Below are 4,571 nucleotides of genomic sequence, written 5' to 3'. Positions count from 1 at the left end.
ATGTTGTCAATATAGATTTATAAATATTACTAAATATCTAGGACTGTGGTAATTGCGGTGAGGAAAAAGAAAAGATAGGGTTCCAACTCTGAAGAGTTTGGCTGACTTTGGAAGTAAACTACTGCCTAAATTTCAAGGAAACAGGAAATCTCACTTACCCCTCAAATAAAGATTCAATTTGTTGGCTTATCTCTCTACCTTGTAAAATTGCAAGTACCCCTGGTAGAAGTAACCCATTAAGCCAAGCCCAGCACAATGTTTGGCACACAACAATTGCTCCATATGGTTTATGAGGAATTTACATTGTGTGGCTAAATTTCTCATAGCCATTCTTGGGAATTTATATTTTAATCAGTTTTGAGGGGGAGTAGGGCGGTGAGAGGAGAGGGTAGGCTGAAAGGGTGCAAAACAAGGGAAGAAGAAATAGTCAAGAGTGAAAATAAAGCAGAAAGGAGCATTTATGGGCCTGGGGAAAACTTAGCTTCTTTATAATCCCTCTTAGACACTGCACTGATGTGTAGTGTACTGTGTATCTGGAGGTATGGGGATACAAGACTATTATATTTAAAATACCCACAGGATCATATATCATGGTAGAAATCCCAACTCTAATACTGATCTTCCAAGGATTTGGGGTGAGTTACGTCACTTACCTGGGCCTTAGATATCCCATCTGTTAAATAAAGGGATAGAGAAGATGATCTCTAAGACAATTTTCTATGATATAGAATCCCATTATTCTATTTAAATGAGAATATGGGACCATTTGGAACAAAAAGTAGGACAGGGGCTGGCCCCGTGGCCGAGTGGTTAAGTTCGCGCGCTCCGCTGCAGGCGGCCCAGTGTTTCGTTGGTTCGAATCCTGGGCACAGACATGGCACTGCTCATCAAACCACGCTGAGGCAGCGTCCCACATACCACAACTAGAAGGACCCACAACAAAGAATATACAACTATGTACCGGCGGGGCTTTGGGGAGAAAAAGGAAAAATTAAAAAAAAAAAAATCTTTAATAAAAAAAAAAAAAAGTAGGAGAGCAATTGTCCTGATGCTTACTTAGCTTGGTGAAGAGAAGGGATGATGTTAAAATTAAAGGTCTAGGTACCCTTTCTAGAGCATTTTTAACACATCAGTCTACTGATCAAAATACATTGCATTCCATACCGTCAACCTTAAAAGACTTCAGCCAACATCAGATGCACTTTGAACAATGGATGATTCATCTCTGTTCTAGGTTTCTATATTTTTTTTTCTTTCCCAAGCTAGGGTCTTCTTCAGAGATGTCTAACTTGTGGTTCACTCAGTTGGAAATTAAACTTTTAAAGTTTTTAGTTAAAAATGAAACCATTATCTACAAAACATTCTAAATTTTAGAAACTTTTCCCACAAAATAAAAGTGCTAGATTGTATATTAAAATGACAAGTGCTGTAAGAATTCAGAGAGTAGAAAGATCATAATGGTCATAGGCAATCAGGAAAGCTTCAAAGTAGAAATGGGGCTAAAAGTCTGTTCTTGAGAAAGCTTAAGACTGGAATTGTTAGAGAAAGAGGCTTTCTAGTTCTAAGAGTATCATACGAAGAACGAGACTTCCCAAATGCAGGTCCAAGGACCATTCTGGTCCAGGATGAAGTTTCGCTGATTCTTGATTATTAAAAAAGGTAAAGGGCAAGGCAGTAAGCATGTCTTGAAAACTAAATGTAAGCAATTTAAGCGATTGTTCTTTATTTTGAGACAATGTTCTTCCCATCTGTTAGTGTTAAAATACCCTTTTGTAAAGCGGTAGTGGTTGTGGATAGTAGATGTTTTTATTTTGTAAAGTAATGGCATCAGATTTGGCTTCCATATGATGGTCTTTTTCTTTCTCTTTCAAATCTCACTGCCCATGAAATCCAAAGATCCAGGCACCAGCAGGTAGGTGAGTTTTCCCGATACGTGGCCTTCACTGCAGTCCTTGCCTGTGGAAGCCAAGAGGTCAAGTGTAGCTTTCTGGCAAGGAAAAAGACCATTGCACTTTAGGATTTTATTTCACTGTTCTCACGATACTGTCATGGCAATAAATGCTGATAAGGCTTAGCCATGATGTTGATAGAGTTAAGTTTATTATGCGGGACCTAGGACGTGTCCTGGGTCTTCCAATGATAGAGCACCCTAGAAAACACCACCTGCTTTGTAGACGTGTACTTTACTTTAGAGCCAAATGCCACGTTGGCAGCAGAAGGGCTGCCAACCTGTTTACCAAAGTCCCTACTTTGTATTGGTTAAAGGAACTCTTTCATAATCCTTCGTCATTCCTTTGATGTTGAATGACTAGATCGTTGGATTTTTACTTGAGTACAGGTACGCTGAGTTCCTTTCTCAGAAGCCAACTCTTGGGTGTTTAAAGTGCTGCTTGACTCCTGTGTACAGGGTGGAACCACCCCTCTCAGCCACCATGTAAACACTCATTTCCCTCCGGAGGAAACAAGTGTGGGGACACAGTGTTTTAGTACAAAACCTTACAGTTTTCTGTTTCCAAAGTTTCCCCCATGTCTCCTGACCCCTTACTAAGGAGTATAAGGAAATTTTAACAGGGGTACTAGTGCCCATGCTGTGAAAAGAGATAATGAACTTCCTATATTCTAACAGGTGAATTTTATACATGCTTTTATTAGCTAACCATGATCTTAGAGCTGATGTGGAAAATAAAAGATTTTAGAAACACAAACTTTGATTTCATCTTTTCCAGCTAATAGATGAAGGAAACGAAGGCCCAGATGAGGTAGGGACTAACTCAAGGTCACCCAGCAAGTTAGCTGAAGTGCAAGGACTTGAAGTTGATCTAGTGTTCTCTCTCCTACCTCCCTCCAATACCCCACTGGAATTGAAATCATCGCAATAGCCCCTGCCAAGTACTTAACAATGGATATTTGATGGTGGTCCTTTAAGTCTGTACCAGGGTGGTTTTCAGTTTTTCCCTTCATCAGCACAGGAAGGCAAGGACATCGCACTGACTCTAATATTTCATGCTTAGCTCTGGATTCCCTTGGTTTTATATTTCCGACTCTTCCCTCAGTTTCTTGTAGGGCTTTATGATTTAATTTAATTTCAGCTTATGGCTGGCTTTGGTACCCAGAAGAGTGGTAATTTGTCCTTTAAATTATTCACCCCGGGGAGTCAGTGTTCTTAGAAAGGAGGGGGGAGAACCTCTAAGCTTCGTCCCCTCAGAGGGATACATGACACACACTGATACCTCACTCACTTGTTCTCTCTCCACAATACCTTATCTCATGTGTTCAGCCCTGGTTCCTATAATACCTTGTATTTCTGCGGCGCTTTTCACACTAACAAATAAAGCAATTTACAGAGTATTTACACACTGACTAGCGACTAATTATACACCTGCAAGCACTGCCATCATTCTGGACAAGCAGCATTCCTCTACATCAGGTTCTCTGTAGGACGGTGTCTTAGAGTTATTTGCAGAGAGAAATTTGGGGCAACAGTCTAGGCTTTGACATTCAATTGATCAATATAGGGGGAGTTTATATAACCTAGAATGCACCTCTGGACTTTGTAGCTCAGGCCTGAGCTAGGGGCCAGAAGGGTTACAAAAGAAGAGGGAGAGGAGGTGACTATGACCCTAGCAGATCTTACTAAAATTGCTAAGACCAGGCAAAAATGTGTGCAACAATTCACAAAGAACACATGGTGTTATAAAGTCACCTGCAAGGTGTATCTGTTGGTACAAATATACAGGTGCTGTTTATGCACAACTGGAGTACACAATGGAGGAGATTGTTGCTGTTTTCTGTTAAAAGATAATAAGGATTAGAGATAAATAATATTGAGTTACTATTTAATGAGTGCCTACTATGTGCTAACTTCTCTATATGTATTCTTTCATTTAATCCCACTGTCATGTCTGTTTGTCACATAAAATTTACTAAATTTATTAAAGAAGTAAATAGTGTTCTCCAGATTACACAGCTAGGAAGGGAGAGCAGAATTAAAATCCAGGTCTGTCTGACTCTTAACCATGCCATCACGCCTTCCCCATGCTAAGAAAGGCATGACAAGCATTAACAAGAGGCAAATATCTAGTGTGTTAATGTTAAAGTGGGCCATGCAGACAGAAAGAAGAAAAGGAGTGTTAGCATTCCATTTATAGGGATGCTAAGAAAAGGAATGAAATATTTTCAGAGTTTAATTTTTGGCAATATGGTGGGGTAGAAGCAATGGAAAAGCTCCAAATAAACCAATAAAGCTTCAGAGGGTGTTCTCTAATGAATTCAAACAGAAACTAGCCAAGCAATCATGTTCAAAGATAAAAAACAATGTAAGCCTGTAAGAACATTAGAAGCTAATGTCTAGATGAAGGGAGTTGTATAAAAATGCTAAGTCATCAAAAAGGACATGTACACTTACGTGGAGAAGGAAGAACAAGTAACAGACGCCTATGCTGCGTGGTCCCGGGCTCTGCTAATCTGATGGTGTTTTAAAAATTTGTCTGCATATTTTCTCACACTCCTCTCATTGAAAGGACAAGTCTACGCCTCCACTCTTTGAATCTGGGCCAGCCTTAGTGATCAGT

The 4,571-nt window shown here is 39.8% G+C and overlaps 1 long non-coding RNA gene across 1 annotated transcript; it reads right to left on the bottom strand.

The window, feature by feature from the left end:
• Window positions 1–1,586: 1,586 nt before the first annotated feature.
• Window positions 1,587–4,571, bottom strand: LOC124237984 (uncharacterized). The gene is made up of 3 exons (XR_006888202.1): window positions 4,406–4,571; window positions 3,704–3,788; window positions 1,587–1,987 (listed from the first exon to the last, which is right to left on the bottom strand). It is a non-coding gene; the product is annotated as an uncharacterized LOC124237984 (long non-coding RNA).

The sequence above is a fragment of the Equus quagga genome, chromosome 4, assembly GCF_021613505.1.
Source record: "Equus quagga isolate Etosha38 chromosome 4, UCLA_HA_Equagga_1.0, whole genome shotgun sequence".
Classification (NCBI taxonomy): Eukaryota; Metazoa; Chordata; class Mammalia; order Perissodactyla; family Equidae; genus Equus; species Equus quagga.
The sequence above is the reverse complement of the archived record's forward strand: the minus strand, read 5'-3'. Positions and strand labels throughout refer to the sequence as shown.